The following is a 19,209-nucleotide window of genomic DNA, read 5'->3' on the forward strand; positions in this document are numbered from 1 at the left end:
GCGCACATCACACGCATTTAGTGTTTCTTCCCATTCAACAACGGTCACCCTTCGTTTCTCTCGTGATAGATTTATCCCCAATTCCAATATCAATCAACCAATTCCATTATTATTTGAATCAATCGTAGGGAGTTGTCCTTTCTATATTGTGTGGTGAAGGGTCATGCTATTCTACGGCATTGGAATTCGTTTTTCTCAATCAAACGTTGCATACGGCATATAAGTGAATGTGACACAGCTTTAACGGTATTGAAAAATGCGATGGATTTTATTTTTTTTTTATGATGTTTAAGTACATCCAGATGATAGTGTTTTTTCTTATATTATTCTTAACATGGTGTACCAAGTATTCCGCTAGTTTCACTCATGCTTATCTGATCCAACACGCATAATTATCATTTATTCAAATAAAATCTTAAAACCAAGTATCGTTAGCGCTACTAACAAACCACTTCCATCCTAGGCATACGGTCCACATATCACTTTGACGCCCCTACCGCCGTCGTCATCGTCATCGTCGACCGATGGTACACCCGTTTTCCTTTCTTCATTTCCGACTTTCAACTCCTTCCTTTTCTGGATGATTGGGCTATAAACTTTTTCCCATTTTCAATTTTCCTAGCCATCGGATACGGCTACCCGTGTGATACATACAGCAATCCCCCGAGTTGGATCGCTTTGGATCCGCGCGGTTTCCTGCTGCATTGATCATGCAAGATTGATTTCAAGCGTGATTTATTGATAATTGCCTTCAACCCTTCAGGATTTTTCACTGATACATACCAGGCTGCACTGGTGTATAGTAGCATTGAATTATTTTAGTTCTGAGTTCCTATGGTGGTGTATAGGCTGCGAAAATTTCACGTTTAAAAAAAAAAAATGTAAACCCATTGTAATTTTTTTCGTGGGAAACTCCTAATATTTTTGTACGTTACGTTGGATTTTTCAAAACCCCATATATTCAAATCTTCCCAGTGGTAGGTACTAGTCGTTCAGTACTGCGAAAATGAGGCAGATTTTTTTTTATTGGGTCAATATTATACTTCCAAAAATATCCACAAAGCCACCTGGAGATCACCCGACCATCAAACAGAAAACCAAATCGACCACGTTCTAATCGACGGTAAATTCTTCTCAGATATAACCAACGTCCGCACATACCGCAGTGCGAATATAGATTCGGATCACTACTTAGTCGCTGTATGCATGCGCTCAAAACTTTCGACAGTTATCACCACGCGTCGAAGTCGAACGCCGCGGCTCAACATCGAGCAACTTCGTAACGTAGAAGTGGCTCAAGACTACGCGCAGCAGTTAGCAGTGGCCCTACCAACGGAAGAGCAGCTTGGCGCAGCTACACTTGAAGATGGCTGGAGGGACACCCGATCCGCCATAGGTAGTACCTCGGCTACAGCACTAGGTTTCGCGGCTCCGAATCACAGAAACGACTGGTACGACGGCGAATGTGAACAGTTGAAAAACGAGAAGAATGCAGCATGGGCGAGAATGCTGCAACACCGTACGAGAGCGAATGAGGCACGTTACAAACAGGCGCGGAACAGGCAGAACTCAGTCTTCCGGATGAAGAAGCGCCAGCAGGAAGAACGAGATCGCGAAGCGATGGAAGAGCTGTACCGCGCTAAGGACACACGAAAGTTCTACGAGAAGCTGAACCGCTCGCGCAGAGGCTTTGTGCCACAAACCGACATGTGCCGAGATAATCACGGGAATATTCTCACGAGCGAGCGTGAGGTGGTCGAGAGGTGGCGGCAGCATTACGATGAGCACCTCAATGGCGACGTTGCAAGTAGCGAAGGTGGCGTGGTAACAGATCTAGGAGTATGTGCACAGGACGAAAGACTTCCGGCCCCTGACCTTCAAGAGATTGAGGAGGAGGTTGGCCGGTTGAAAAACAACAAAGCCGCTGGAGCAGATCAACTACCAAGCGAGCTTCTAAAATACGGTGGAGAAGCACTGGTGAGAACACTACACTGGGTCATTACCAAGATTTGGGAGGAGGAAGTATTACCGGAGGAATGGATGGAAGGTATCGTGTGTCCCATCTACAAAAAGGGCGACAAGTTGGATTGCGGGAACTATCTTGTGATCACACTACTGAGCGCTGCCTACAAGATACTCTCTCAAATTTTATGCCGCCGTCTATCACCGATTACAAGAGAGTTCGTGGGGCAATATCAGGCTGGATTTATGGGTGAACGCGCTACAACGGACCAGATGTTCGCCATCCGCCAGGTGTTGCAGAAATGCCGCGAATACAACGTGCCCACACATCACTTGTTCATCGATTTCAAATCGGCGTATGATACAATCGATCGAGAACAGCCATGGCAGATTATGCACGAATACGGATTCCCGGATAAACTGATACGGTTGATCAAGGCGACGATGGATCGAGTGATGTGCGTAGTTCGAGTATCAGGGACACTCTCGAGTCCCTTCGAATCTCGCAGAGGGTTACGGCAAGGTGATGGTCTTTCGTGCTTGCAGTTCAACATTGCTTTGGAGGGTGTAATAAGAAGAGCGGGGATAAACACGAGTGGGACGATTTTCACGAAGTCCGTTCAGCTGCTTGGTTTCGCCGATGATATTGATATTATTGCTCGTAAATTTGAGACGATGGCGGAAACGTACATCCGACTAAAGAGTGAAGCCAGGCGAATCGGATTAGTCATTAATGTGTCGAAAACAAAGTACATGATGGCAAAGGGCTCCAGGGAGGAATCACCGCGCCCGCCACCCCGAATTTATATCGACGGTGATGAAATCGAGGCGGTTGAAGAATTCGTGTACTTGGGCTCACTGGTGACCGCCGACAACGACACCAGCAGAGAAATTCAGAGGCGCATTGTGGCAGGAAATCGTTCTTACTTTGGACTCCGCAGAACTCTACGATCGAATAAAGTTCGCCGTAACACGAAGTTAACCATCTACAAAACGCTGATTAGACCGGTCGTCCTCTATGGGCACGAAACATGGACCCTACGTGCAGAGGACCAACGCGCCCTTGGAGTTTTCGAACGGAAGGTGTTGCGTACCATCTACGGCGGAGTGCAGATGGAAGACGGGACTTGGAGAAGGCGAATGAACCACGAGCTGCATCAGCTGCTGGGAGAACCAACCATCGTCCATACCGCGAAAATCGGGAGGCTACGGTGGGCGGGTCACGTCATCAGGATGTCGGAGAGCAACCCGACTAAAATGGTTCTCGAGAGTCATCCGACCGGTACAAGAAGACGTGGAGCGCAGCGAGCTAGGTGGGTCGACCAAGTGGAGGACGATCTGCGGACCCTACGCAGAGTGCGGAACTGGAGACAAACAGCCATGGACCGAGTGGAATGGAGGCGGCTACTATGTACAGTAGACCTGTTCACTTTTTTTGACCTACCCGTGTCACATCAAATTATCAGTCCACATGGAAAAACAAGTTCATTTTTTCATTTATTTAGTTAACATCAAATTCATGATAATACTGAATCAACAATTTGCCGCCATAATACTCGATTTGCAGCTGCAGCTCTCCAACGTCGGTCACGCCCAACACTCGCCAGATCACGCTCCACCTGGTCCGCCCATCGTGCTCTCTGCGCTCCACGCCTTCTTGTACCAACCGGATGGTTAGCAAACACCAACTTTGCAGGGTTGTTGTCCGGCATTCTTGCAACATGCCCTGCCCACCGTATCCTTCCGGCTTTGGCTACCTTCTGGATGCTGGGTTCGCCATAAAGTGCAGCGAGCTCGTGGTTCATCCTTCTCCGCCACACACCGTTCTCCTGCACGCCGCCGAAGATCGTCCTTAGCACCCGTCGCTCGAAAACTCCGAGTGCTTGCATGTCCTCCTCGAGCATCGTCCACGTCTCGTGCCCGTAGAGAACCACCGGTCTTATTAACGTCTTGTACATGGTACATTTGGTGCGGGGGTGAATCTTTTTTGACCGCAGTTTCTTCTGGAGCCCATAATAGGCACGACTTCCACTGATGATGCGCCTTCGTATTTCACGGCTCACGTTATTGTCAGCCGTTAGCAAGGAACCGAGGTAGACGAATTTTTCTACCACCTCGAAAGTATCCCCGTCTATCGTAACATTGCTGCCAAGGCTTGTCCTGTCTCGCTCAGTCCCACCTACCAGCATGTACTTTGTCTTACCCGCATTCACCACCAGTCCGACCTTTGCTGCTTCACGTTTCAGGCGGGTGTACTGTTCTGCCACCGTTCCAAATGTCCTAGCAATAATATCCATGTCATCCGCAAAACACACAAATTGGCTGGATTTCGTGAAGATCGTACCCCGGCTGTTGAGCCCGGCTCGTCGCATAACACCTTCCAGGGCGATGTTGAATAGTAGGCAGGAAAGTCCATCACCTTGTCGTAGTCCCCGTCGAGATTCAAATGAACTGGATAGTTCACCCGAAATCCTTACGCTGTTCTGCACACCGTCCATCGTTGCTCTTATCATTCTAGTCAGCTTCCCGGGAAAGCTGTTCTCGTCCATAATTTTCCATAGCTCTGTGCGGTCGATACTGTCGTATGCCGCTTTGAAGTCTATGAACAGGTGATGCGTTGGGACCTGGTATTCACGGCATTTCTGGAGGATTTGCCGTACGGTGAAGATCTGGTCCGTTGTCGACCGGCCGTCGATGAAACCGGCTTGGTAACTTCCCACGAACTCATTTACTTTAGGTGAAAGACGACGGAAGATGATCTGGGATAGCACTTTGTAGGCGGCATTCAAAATGGTGATCGCTCGAAAGTTCTCACACATTAACTTGTCGCCTTTCTTGTGGATGGGACAGATTATCCCTTCCTTCCACTCCTCCGGTAGCTGTTCGGTTTCCCAGATCTTGACTACTAACTGGTGCAGACAGGTGGCCAACTTTTCCGGGCCCATCTTGATGAGTTCCGCTGCGATACCGTCCTTACCAGCCGCTTTGTTGTTTTTGAGCTGGTGGATGGCATCCTTAACTTCCCTCAGCGTGGGAGTTGGTTCGTTCCCGTCCTCTGCTGCACCAACATAGTCATTTCCTCCGCTGCCTTGGTCCTCCGTGCCTACATTCTTTTCGCCATTCAGGTGCTCGTCGAAGTGCTGCTTCCACCTTTCGATCACCTCACGTTTGTCCGTCAGGAGGCTCCCGTCCTTATCCCTGCAGATTTCGGCTTGCGGCACGTATCCTTTGCGGGATGCGTTGAGCTTCTGGTAGAACTTGCGTGTTTCCTGTGAACGGCACAGCAGTTCCATTTCCTCGCACTCCGCTTCTTCCAGGCGGCGCTTTTTCTCCCGGAAGAGACGGGTCTGCTGCTTCCGCTTCTGTCTGTATCGCTCCACATTCTGTCGGGTTCCATGCTGCAGCATTACCGCCCGCGCTGCATCCTTCTCCTCCAGAACCGCTCTGCACTCCTCGTCGAACCAATCGTTTCGTCGACTCCGTTCTACGTACCCGATAGTGCTCTCAGCTGCGTTGTTGATGGCTGCTTTGATTGTACTCCAGCAGTCCTCTAGAGGGGCCACATCGAGCACACCCTCGTCCGGCAACGCTGCCTCGAGATTCTGCGCGTATGCGGTGGCGACATTCGGTTGCTTCAGTCGCTCTTGATCGTACCGGGGCGGCCGCCGGTAATGTACGTTGTTAATAACGGAGAGTTTTGGGCGCAGTTTAACCATCACCAGGTAGTGATCGGAGTCGATATTAGCGCCACGATAGGTCCTGACGTCGATAATGTCGGAGAAGTGCCGTCCATCAATCAGAACGTGGTCGATTTGAGATTCCGTTTGTTGTGGTGATCTCCAGGTGTAACGATAAGGGAGGCTGTGCTGGAAGAAGGTGCTACGAATGGCCATGTTCTTGGAGGCGGCGAAATCGATGAGGCGTAGGCCATTTTCGTTCGTCAGCTGGTGGGCGCTGAACTTTCCAATCGTCGGTCTGAATTCCTCCTCCTGGCCTACCTGAGCGTTTAGATCCCCTATGATGATCTTGACGTCGTGGTTTGGGCAGCGGTCGTACTCGCGTTCGAGCTGCGTGTAAAATGCGTCTTTGTCATCATCAGTGCTTCCGGAGTGAGGGCTGTGCACGTTTATTATGCTAATGTTGAAGAATCGGCCCTTGATTCTCAACCTGCACATTCTTTCGTCGATCGGCCACCAACCGATCACGCGCCTCTGCATGTCGCCCATCACGATAAAAGCTGTTCCCAGCTCACGTGTGTTGCCGCAACTCTGGTAGATGGTATGATTACCTCTAAACGTTCGCACCATAGATCCTGTCCAACACACCTCCTGCAGCGCTACGATTCCGAACCCGCGGTCCTTCAGTATATCGGCGAGTATGCGGGTGCTCCCGATGAAGTTGAGAGATCTGCAGTTCCACGTACCGAGCTTCCAATCGCAAGTCCCTTTTCGTCGCTGTGGTCGTCGCCATTGGTATCGGTTCGCATTTTTCTCTTGTTGATTTTCCGGTGCTAGTCTTTTTTACGGCTGGCTCGCAGGGCCTGACACCAACCCACTAACCCAGGGAGCTGGGCTTACCTTCCCGGAAGCTACGGGTTCTGCATTGGCATTTCCTCCAACTACAGTGCTAAATAGCTAGGCTCGAGCGCCAGTCTTCGCCGGGGGTGGTGTTTTTAATGGGCGCCCAGGAGATAATATTTTACCTGAGCTTCCACCCCAAACAAGTCTTCAGTCCAAAATTGAGCCAAATTGATAAAGGATTAGAGGTGTATCAAATCGATTTTGTGATTTTTCGAGCATTTTCACGAAAATGTACTCCAATATCCAGAAAATTGCACCGAAAAGGTACAGAAAACACCGTTAAAATATAGTTGAAACAATACTCTACATTTTTGCCGAAGACACTACGGTGTTTAAATTGCTTATTTCAAAGTTATTCAACAATTTTCGTTAAAAAATCGCGAAAAAAATACAATATTTTTACGGTTTTTCATGTAAAAGTCATGTAAATTTACATTGTTTTAAGTGACTAATTTAATTAGCTATTGCTCTCATGTGTTACGAACATTTCGTCCATACATCATTTTAGTGTAGGAATTCGTTTTCATTGACTAATTATCAAAAGTATGTCACGTTGATACTAAAAATCGCATAGGATTGCCAGCACAAAATTAAACAAAGTTACCCATGATTAAAACGTCATTACATTTCTTTGTTGCATCTGCATCAGTTTCAATTTGGTGTAGATGGTTGAGCATGAGACTGCCGATTCGAAGATTCAAGGTTCGAGCCCTGAAATAGGATTTTTTTGCGTCTCGATCCAGCATAAGTTAATGAGACTACACTCTGCATCTCATTGCAATTTGCCATCATAGCCTTGTTTCGAAACCGTAGAGTGCATTGTAAGAATGAAGTTTCCCTTTATCGTGTAGTTGTGTAGCTTGTGGCTAGATAGATGCAAGTCATCTCCACAGTTGTATACATTATGATACATTTTGCATCCAGAAGCAGTTCCATCATCGTATTGAATTGTTTTAGCTAAATTAATCGATATCAAACAGATGTCCAATATTTCGTCCAGCTGATCCCGTCGACACGATTTCTTGTCAACAAGTAAACTAAATATCTAGCTAGTCCTGGAATGGGCTTAATTGGCAGGTCCCGATCATCATTATTTGGGAGATTGCGTGTAAGTCATGGGCCATGGCTCATGGCAGATTCATCATCCTAACTGCTACAAAGAAAGAAAAAAAAGTTTATTATGTATTTGAGCTTGAACCTGGGACCTTCTGATCCGCAGGCTCGAGCCTTATCATCTACGCCATTTCTGATACTTGAATCGAAAGACATTAGAATACGATGGCATGACGTCTTAATCATGGGTAACTTTGTTTTAATTGGTGCTGGCAACTCTACGCGATTTTTAGTGTCAACGTGACATACTTTTGATAATTAGTCATTGAAAACGAATTCCAACACAAAAACGATGTATGGACGAAATGTTCGTTACACAAAGGAGAAACAGCTAATTAATTTAGTCACTTAAAATAATGTAAAATTACATGACTTTTATATGTAAAATCGTAAAAATATCGTGTTTTTTCGTGATTTTTCAACTAAAATTATTGAATAGCTTCGAAATAAGCAATTTAAACACCGTAGTATCTTTGGCAAAGTTGTAGAGTATTGTACTAACTATATCCTAACGGTATTTTCGGCACCCTTTCGGAGCAATTTTCTGGATTTATGAGTAAATTTGTGTGAAAACGATTAAAAAAACACAAAATCGATTTGATACACCTTTAAATCTTTATCAATTTGGCTCAATTTTGGACTGAAGACTTGTTTTTGCATGTGGATTGATAATTTGATGTGTCACGGAGAATCGGAGAAAAAAAATTTCAAAGTGAACAGGTCTAATGTACAGCAGAGGCCACCCCGGCCTTAGCCTGACCGGTAAGGTAAGTATTATACTTCCAATCAGATTTTTTTTTCTATTTTACCACTTTAATCTTATAAAATTTGGAATATGTCGATAAATTTATGAAGAAAAGGTTACATTTTATTTGTACATGATTTCGGCATTTTTGAAACATTTTGGTTTTTTATAGTACATTTTATATTTTTCATGATCACAAGAACATTTTGCCGCACATTTTGGAACTTCTACCTCTCCTGTCAAAATTCTTCGTTATGTTCTAAAAAAGTTCCAGGTGCAACATGTTTATAACAATCAGAATCAATGTTTTGGTCGATTTGGTTTGTAAACGGTTGTAACTAAGATTCGTTGAAACAATCAGCCTATACTTCAGTTACAATTTGGTTTCCCAAGTTTCGACTAATGATGACGTTTGTTTTCATTTTGCTAGTTGTTATAAAACTGTTACACCTCAGTTTGGCATTAACAACAGGATTTTGATAGGTTTAATTTTGTTTGTTTCATGAAAACTCAGTTTCAACATGTTTGCAACGATGATCATTTCCATTTTAGTTGCAGGTGCTATTTGGGTGCGCAGTTGTCAAAAATTTTCAAAACTGCGCCCAGAATGCACCAAGAAGTTGATCCAAACTGAAAACAGTGCTGTAATAGTTAATTTCGCAACGCAATTCAGTGCTGTAATGAACCATTACAGCACTGCTAATTTGGCGCGGGAAAGTAGGCCTTTTCCTGGTAGATTTGCATAAGGTTAAATAGCCTATTACGATGAGAAATTACAAAAAATAATTTCTTGCACGCAAAATTGTTACTGCAAACACCCTATGATTTTACAATCCGATTGAAAATTGTGTTGAAAGTGATCGAGATCGTTTTGTTACAGCAAACTCTATCAGGCTCCAGGGGCACGTTCTCCTTCATTTGGGTAATTTGTGCAAAATCTATGTAAAAGTAGTAGCGGCCATGTACATAGTATTTTACTGAGTCTAGGTCCTTGTGAAAGCGATCTACGGGAAACCAATTGGCTGCCTATTTCGAAGGATAAGTGTACATACATGTCTAAATACAACAGACGCACAGAGGTCTAATTTTGAGAAAAGCTGGCAGAAACACAATTTTTGAATATTTCTTATATCGAGTATATCGAGCATTCATCTATAATACCAGAAGCACTTCAAAAAGTTAGAAATATTCATTTTGTATCTAATCGGCACTTTTTTCATAAACAGCTATTCAGTGCTGTAGAATAGCTGTTTATGAAAAAAGTGCCGATTTTTTGTCAAAGAACACAAACATGTTCAAAAGGGTGGCCCACACTTATATAAAAAACAAAAATTTAGAAAAATACCAAGTCTTAACTCCTAAATCAGTTGTTTTGGACTCCCAGAAGCTACATTCAAAATTTGAGCAAAATCGGTTGAGCCTAAGGGGGCGCTCAGAACGTTTGAAGTTTGTATGGGAAAACTTGACCAAATGTATGCAGAAATTTTAAGTTTTCCATTTTTGCCGCTAGGTGGCACTGTAAGCGTTCAATAATCAAACCCTTTGGTATTATTGTAGGTGACTATATGCCAGAGAACTTTGTCGAAGACCGCGAAGTGATCCTACGGCTGTGAAAAAAGTTATACCCTAGGCAAAGTGAGGCAAAGTATTGAGATTTCATTATTGATATTATTCCTTTACATGTATTGGAAAAATAACAATAAAGTTTATCCTCACTTTTCCTAGGGTATAACTTTTTTCACAGACGTTGTCAAAGACACAGACAAAGTTGTTTGGCATATAGTCACCTACAATAATACCGAAGGGTTTGATTATTGAACGCTTACAGCGCCACCTAGCGGCAAAATTCGAAAACTTAAAATTTCTGCATACATTTTGCCAAGTTTTCCCATACAAACATCAAGCGTTTTGAGCGCCCCGCTAGGCTCAACCGATTTTGCTCAAATTTTGAACGTAGCTTCTGGGAGTCAAAAACAACTGATTGAGGAGGTAAGACTTGGCATTTTTCGAAATTTTTGTTTTTCATATAAGTGTGGGCCACTACAAAAGTCTGTTAATCTAAGTAATACAATTGCTTTCAAAAGTTTATTTGTAAGCTCTTGTGTATATCAGACATCTGCAATCGATCTGCAAGTGATCAAAAGAACATTTTTGGCTTCAAAACTGACATTACATGTCATTAGTACGATAAATTTTTACACTTCGACTTCAAAGTGTCTTACAAATCGCTCCCCGCTACTCCCCGCGGAGATATTCCGTTCAAATGCTCGTTTGTGTATGCAGAATCGGTTAAGGAAAAATGCAACTGCCAAGAGCTGCCAAAACAATAGCGCGTTTACAGTCAAATTGTATGAAAACATACATTTTGTTTGGATTTTGTTCGATGAAATCGACAAAAAATGAAAATGCCATTAAAATGAAATTGAGCGCTAAATTATGTTCCAATACATTCATTTAGGCGAAAACTAGCAGATTACTATGATTTAGCAGTTTTTGCCAGCTATTTTCAAATCTGGACCACTGTGAGACGCCCAGCAAGATGCATCACGTCGCCTCGCCGGTAAGCAACATTTGATTGTGCTATGCTGGAAGAGGGCGGACGACGACGCGACAACCGAAGGAATTCAATGCCCGTTTGCTGCGCTGCTTGGCTCGTGTACATTCAATAACCGCAAGAAGTGTTTTTGGAAATGGGAAAATTCCTTCTTTACCACTAGGTGTACTGCTACACCACCGCCATTTCCACCAAGTCAATAGTAAGGTAAACATTTATTTCGTCATATGCGTTAATCCCCGTCACTTCTTCTTCTTCTTTTTCTTCTTCTTCTTCTTCATGGCTTGACGTTCGCATTTGAACTTGGCCTGCCTTTCTTCAACTTAATGTTCTTAGAGCATTTCCACAGTTAGGGCTTCCTCTGCTTGCCATTGCATGAATTAGTACATTGTGTGGTAAGTATACCTATAGGTACAATGCTACACTATGCCCATGGAGTCGGGAAAATTTTCTCGACCGGAACGGGAATCGAACCCACCATCTCCGGATTGGCGATTCATAGCCTTATCCACTAGGACAGGGGTTTTCAAACATTTCGGCTCGCGGTGCACTTTTTGGAAACGAATCGCTCCGTGGTGCACATGTGCGTTATTGTTAAAAAAAAGAAACAATTCCAAATTCGTCAAAAAGCTGTCGTATTTTTCATAGCAATCCCAAGGTGCATACACTTGTCATTAGTTTTTCCTCCACCAATTATGACACTGTCTTACGTTTTTTAATCATTTATCGGAGCATAGTGGAGTGATACAGTTATTCGACTTGGAATATTTCTTGCTCCAGATGCTTCTGGAAACGTTCAGACAACATCTTTATAAATGCTTAATACAATCTTGAGCCAAATGAGTGGTGTTATGTTAAAAGAACCTCAGTAAAGTCCTTCCAAGACTACTGAATTATATCTAGCAGTACAGTCTCGTAACCTAACTTTTTACCTCTTCAACGACTCTAAAACTGGAATTTGCGGATAATTCAAGATCAGAATCAAATTGAAAATGGACGGAAACGACAATTCTCGTGATTTTCTACAAACTACGAGCTAATTTGATGACAAAATTCAAGAATTTACGTTCGTTGGACAGGTAGGTTTGAGGTTAGGGAATTGCTACTAGGAAATTTTGATAGACGTATTTTTCCAAGATATTTACTGGATTTCTGAAAAAAATTCTAGCAAGACACACAGCAGCTTAATTTTCAGAACTTTGGCATATATTAACATTTTTTTTTGATAAATTCCTTCCAGGCCATCTTGTCAATTCGGAAGGAGTGGTGTGTTCACCTGATTTCGAGATCAGTGGTATTAAGCAAAGCCACAGAAATATTAGTAAGATTTGTTCTGAGATTTTTTTAGCGCATTCATTGAAGATACATTGCAGATGCCTTGTAGGGTAGGTACTTGTGAACATCCATTACGAGTTCTTGGAAAAATATGATATTTATTAGAAGAGTTTTGGCAGACTTGTTCTATGATTCTTCGCGAATACCTGAGACGGTTTTTGCTGGATTCAAGGTTAACTCGCCGGCTGGTATAATGGAAATTTTACTCTCAATATATCTAGTTCAATTGTTCTAATTCTCAATATAATAGTTCAATTGTTCTAATTATGTCGAATTATTTTTTCATGAAATAGGTAATGAATTTAAATTTAAACCTAAATATGCAAGACTTTTCTGGAGTGCTGCGGTGCACTTGTCATGGCTTCGCGGTGCACCAAGTGCACCGCGGTGCACGATCTGAAAATCGCTGCACTAGGATAACTGGAGACCCCACATCAGACGGAAAATAGTCAATTATGTCAGATATTCCGACTTACATATTTGTAAATGCCTTATTAGATGGAAGCAAAAAGATCGATAACTAGCCTCTTTGGTTGATATTTTTTCTTGTTTTTTTATGTATGACGAAGGCAACCACACCAAAGCAGCAGTTAGCCGAATTGTTCTTCATCACCGTTCAATTTTCACTTCGCCAGATTCACTTGTTGAACGAGCCTTCAATTCACACCCCACAAGCTTGGTAGGGTATCGCGCCACTTGGGCGGTGGCTTCTATATTCGTCTGTTTTCCACTATAACTCAGTCAATTTTGAACCAATTGGTAGATACTATACCTATCTCACCACATTCCAAAAATTGTGTCAATTGGTTCAAATTTGACTGAGTTATAGCGGAAAACAGACGAAAATAGAAGCCACCGCCCAAGTGGTGCGATTCCCTACTTCAAAGTTGGATTTCACTGCTGCAGAATGCAGCAAGAACTGTTCAATTAATTTGATAAATCAATTTCTTCCGGTTGGTAAAATATGAATAACAAGCTGTCTTCGTCTAGAGAGGACGTAAGCAAATGTGGATGCGTTGATTTTCTGCATACGAAACATCGTATTACACTACCACATAGAAACAATTCGTCGCTGCACTGTGGTGGGTAAAAATAATAATTGAAATATTTTGATCGGTATTCCAAAGCAACATCTATCATAATTTAAAAGTTTTTTACTCAAAAGTACTTTGAACGCATGATTTTATTTGAATTGCGAAATTGAATTTGATCGACTCTTCGAACAAACACCTATGGTCAAATCAAATTTTTTGACCATACTATGTACTATAGTGTCACCTAGAAGGTGTGCCGGGAATTAAATTCAAGTTGTGCACAAAATATCCGTGGAATTCGAGGGACAATTATTTAATCTTATTGTTCTAAGGAAATTTTAGTTCTTTCACAATATATTTTGTGGCATGATATGGAAGCTAATTTATAAACCAATAATTGATACCAAATAGGCCATGAGGCGTTAGGCGAGGAGCAAGATTCAATTAGATTATTATTTATCGGTGCTTAGACAGACGGGAATTGGATACCCAGTCAATCAGTGATCGTATAAGATGTTAAAGTGGAGGCGATATGCGTACATTTTACATGCGCCTAAATGTAGGCATGCACGCATATGGCTTCCAATTTATCATCTTATGCAACATCTTGTACGATTACTGGTTGCCTGGGTACAAACCCTACCTGCATGTAGTTTTCATTTCTTTGATTGTGTTTGCATGGTCGACACAATGCAAATAGGATGGACCTTCAATCTTCATCCATCCAACGTTCATTTTTCACCTTCGCAAAAGCAGAAAAATGGTCATAACTTTTTTTTGTTTCTCGATAAATTTTGATGAAATTTTTACAACTTATCAAAAACCGTTCTAGTTGAGGATTCCGGGGACATCGGTGCCTGGTCCACATGGTTCCGGAGTTATTTCGGATAGTCTTGGGTGTACTAAAATTGGCCACAAACTTTGCACAACGTATACCTCAAGATCCCGGTGAGGTAGAAGAATAGTGTCTTTGGCATTTTTTTTTTCAGCAGGATAAAGACTAACTGGCAACAGCGCCTTTGGTTCGAGATTCGGTCACTAGGTGGCGCCAGGGTAAAAAATATACAAACCCTCATATCTCAGAATCCTGATAAAATGGAATGATGCTGTCCTCGACAATGTTCTTTAGCAAGCTTAGAACTATTCGATAGTTAAGTCTTTGGTTTGGGATTTATCCGCTAGGTGGCGCCTTGTGTCTTAAAAGTTCAAACACGCATATCTCGATACTCTTATGATCTACAAAGCATGCCGTTCCCAGTAAAGTTGTTCAGCAGACTAAGAACCCAGACAACCAGTAATCGCATAAGATGTTGCATAAGATGATAAAGTGGAGGCCATTTGCGTGCATGTTAAATGTACGTATATCGCCTCCAGTTTAACATCTTATGTAACACACACTTAGAAATTCTGAAATTTCCACGAAACGGAATCACCAAAAAACGTTAACGTTTCAAGACTGAAACACAAATTGGACCCAATTTTACGCGCATCATGTAAGTGCTGGTTGGTTGCGTTAGATGTCAACAAATCCGTTTCACCAGAAACGTGGAATCAGTATCACGTTCATCAGCCATCTTCTAACTCGGTGAAATAGCCGCGTGGTAAGAGATGTGGCGCACGATCAGCAGATCTGGTGTTCGAATCCCATGCATGACAATATTTTACTTTTCTATGTTTTATCTGTCAAATCGGTTCTGGCGATTGCTAGACGCTAAGAAAAAATAAGTTTTATTTTGGGGTGTCTTGAAAGACGTAAATTTACATGTTATAACCTCTAAATTTGTGTTGTTCAAGATGCTCGTATATGTCAGGCTCACGACACTTAAAATTACATGATATTTTCTTGGTGTGCATCTTATACGATTCTATATCTTAGAATCCTGATAAGATAGAATGATGCCGTCTTCTACAATGTTCTTCAGCAAACTAAGAATTGCCTGACAGACAGAATTGTCTGATTTAAACATGTTTATCTCGAAACTCCAATCAGCTAAAAGCATGGCGCTTTCTGCAAAATTGTTCGGCAGGTTAAGATCTGTCCGGCAATGGGGACACCAGCCATCAAAACGTTCAAACAATTTAATTTCCAAAAACTGAAAACGTCCAGCAAATTGTTCCGAAAGTTAAGAGAAAGTAAGACGTATCTGCCCGAGCAGAGGGGAATATCAAATTAATAACTACGAAATCACAAAACCTGTTTTTATATCTTGTTTTGTTATTATTGAATTATCAAGGCATTACGTTTCCATAACATGTTTTGTTGGACAATCTTATTTTGTTATGACCAAGCCATTGGTATGCAGCCCTTAAATAACATTTCAATATTACATTCTGTTGTGGAACAAGTTTGGTAATTATTGTATTATTGAGAGTGCACAAATACTTTATGGTATTGCTATCTAAACTAAAACAAATTTTGAAACAAAACCTACGTCATTCTACAACGTTATTTACAGCATTTGAGGGAAAGCAACTGCATATTCACTCATCAATTTGTCTTCCTCTTCCATTTATCATTACATCCAAACTGAGACAAAGTGCATACCCCATATCACTAACTAGTATTCCGTGGGAAAAAGTTTGCATAATGCACCAGAAAAACTGTTTAACGATTTTTTGAAAAGTGCGCAAAGTTAGGCCCTAGGTGCGCAAAGTATGGTACGCTTACGGTATCACATTTGATAAGAGGTGTGGTATATTACGTGACATGGAGGTGCTGTAATGTGTACAAAACAAAGTCCCTGCTGGGCGGCGCGAGGTTTTGCTAAATTTCTGAAATTGACTGAGTTGTAGCTGAAAAGTACCCAAAATACCAGCCACTGCCCAAGTGGCGCAGTACCCTGCATACATCTAAACGAGAACATAGCAAAACATAGCAGAAGAAGAACTATGGTGTTTTGAAAAATCCTATCCCTATCACACAGGAGAAGATTTTAAAATGCCTCTATAAAATCTAAAACAAAATCTAATTAAAAACGGTTTCATGTACGGTGTAAGACTTTGGACGGACTACATATTGAACGTATAAATATAAATTTAACATTTTTTTCTTGGTAAGGTACTTAATTTGTACCAATCACCAATTGGGTTTTTATATTAAGAATAATATATTGATTTTTTTATTTTATTCGAAAGAGCACCTTTTTATAAGCCAGTATGATTTTTTTCAGATTTTTAAAACTTTATTTTGATACCTAAATTCAATTACAAAAAGATTTTTTGAGATCACCTTTTGACAGCTGGGCAACTGCTTGACAGCTCCGCCCAGTACGAAATGCGACGAGGGGTGATTCGACAAATCGCTCCCATACAAACTTTAAATCGATTTTTAAATAGGTTCCCGGGTACCAAAGTTCATGAAAATTTGGATTTCGGCTCAGTTTGGCATGTAGATTATGAATATGGAATTATCTCAACACCACTAAAGAAGCTAATTGCAGCTGGTTTATGGAAAATTCCACGTGTATGGCAATTCAGTAACAAATTTTGAAAACGACGTATAATCAATGCTACACCATTGATTATACGTCGTTTTCAAAATTTGTTACTGAATTCAGGTTTTTTCTTAACTCACGATGACCAGATCGGTTCAGTCGGATTTGTTTTTGATGGAAAAAATAAATCTGGATCAAATGAGATCAATATTGTCAAAATCGGAGAAAATTTATCGCAGATATAACCATTACATAGTTTACCTGCTTTAATTTATTGTCTGCTGTTTCATATTATGAAGTAAAAAAATAAAGGCATTGCAATATCTAGAAATTTCATCAGACTCTTCCGTATTTTTTATTTTATTCATTGCTATAATTTGAGTTTTGGGTAAATATAGCATCATAGCTATTGATATGTTTATCTTTGTATTAATTTCCTTTTTTCAATATCCCAGTCCCGTTACGGTGCCAAATTCCTATCACTTTTCTACGATTCCCAATTCTTATAGGTTAAGTATAATTTTAGCTTCAAAAAGTGATACATCTGCAAATGAGTTTTTTTTTATCTCAAAATTGAGTAAACTTAGTTGAATTGATATGTCATTTTAACAGTACTGCTATTCTAACCTCTAATAGGAAGCAATCAGTGAAGTACTAGATTGAAAGTAGTGAGCTGGATTTTTGTATGGTGAGATGATCAGTTATCCAATTCTGTAATGAATTGGTACAAACAGTGTGGGTTATATGGTTCCTTGAGTCATTTGATGCTATTTGAGCAAAAGTTTGGGTAACTGTGTTGTTGTATTAGTTATTTCTTGCAACTTTTAATACACAGTTACCCAAAGTTTTGCTCAAACAGCATCAAATTAGGCAAGAAACCGTATAACCCACGCTGTTTGCACCATTTCATTGCAGAAATGGAGAACTGACCATCTCACCATACAAAAATCCAGCTCACTACTTTCAATCTAGTACTTCACTGATTGCTTCCTATTATAACGTCAAAAAGTACCGAACAGACTATGTATTACGAAGTAATGAATGTTAGTGAGAGTGGAGATAGCAAATATGGTACCTGCTAAATAATTCTAATCAATAAAAATGTCAACTATACAGACAATTCTGCTCAATTGGTGATTGCATTTGTCTATTATAACTTTTTCCTTTCGATCTATTATTATTCGATCATATATTGTTTGACATTATGTCATAAATATCTTTTTTCATTACTAAAAATAATCCTAAACAGAATAAAACTAAACAGCATCTGCAGAAGTAATCATATCGGCATATGATATAATTACCTTTTACCTTCGCTCACGTAGGTACGTGTATAATCGCCGTTCTCACAACGCGAACAAAACAAAAAATAAAATAAAAATCATCTCCGTCCGGAAAGAATCTTTGTCGCCGCCAAAATACACCCCATGACGAAGCTCAATCATAAATAGTCGACTACCTAGAACTTTTTCATCGTTCTCTTTACTCCTTGGGAATAGCCGACGACGGGCCATGCCACCACTGTTATTAGTGTTTCAGTGCGCATGTCTGCGCACCGCGATAGCGCTGTTGGTAAGAGAGAGAGGTTCATTGTTTGATCTTGCATTCAAATCTCTGTCTATTTTTGTCCTGCGACTGGCAAACATGAAATGGGGGAATGGGGAAACTGGCAATACGTAGAACCAGTAAAGCTTCTATCGTCCCTCACTGCAAGTGCTGTGATAGCCTCATTGGTAAAGGCGACTGAAAATTTACGATAGCAGGATTGGAGGTTCAAATCCCGTCCATGTTTGTAAGTTTTATAATGAAATCGATTTTTTTTTATGTGATCTATTATTTTCTAAAAATAGAATAACACACTTAAAATCATTACCCAAAAATGAGTAAAAAAAGTTAGTTTTTACCCTAATTTCTAACTCTAACTCTAACTCTTTAATATCAAAATTTGTTATTGAAATATTTCCCAAATTCACTGTTATTAAGTTGTTATTGCCACTAACAAAACATGTTATTAAATTGATTTTTCAGGAACAAATTTTTGTTATGTGACTTGTTATTTTGCCGCTTATGACAGACAAGTTTATAACTCAATATGTTATGTTAATAACATGAAAATTACTAATTCCATTATGCAGTTATTTTGCCAAAATAACGCATTTTGTTATGCTGTTGTTATTCTCTTCTGCTCGGGTGTTGTCCTTGGATCTGTTAATATTCGATAGGCTCCGTCTAATATAAAAAGAACTTTTCTGTACACCCTAAGAAGTATTCCGTTTTCAGCATAGTTGTTCAATGTTCAGTAAGCATATTTGGCAGGACAGTAGGCGGTCGAGTACGGTGCAAGAGGCAATACTTTTACACCGTCTTTGACCCCCTGAAGACATTTTTTTTTCACACCACAATATTGTTGCTTTGGCTCCGTTTTCCCTCTGGAAATTTCTACAGGAATTCT

General features: G+C 41.0%; 1 protein-coding gene across 1 annotated transcript in view; it reads right to left on the minus strand.

Annotated features, from left to right (window-relative positions):
* The window catches only part of LOC109433196 (LIM/homeobox protein Lhx6-like), an 811,403-nt gene that overhangs the window by 65,606 nt on the left and 726,588 nt on the right, over positions 1 to 19,209 (minus strand). The gene's annotated exons all lie outside the window — the stretch shown is intronic.

Source organism: Aedes albopictus, chromosome 3 (assembly GCF_035046485.1).
Source record: "Aedes albopictus strain Foshan chromosome 3, AalbF5, whole genome shotgun sequence".
Lineage (NCBI taxonomy): Eukaryota > Metazoa > Arthropoda > Insecta > Diptera > Culicidae > Aedes > Aedes albopictus.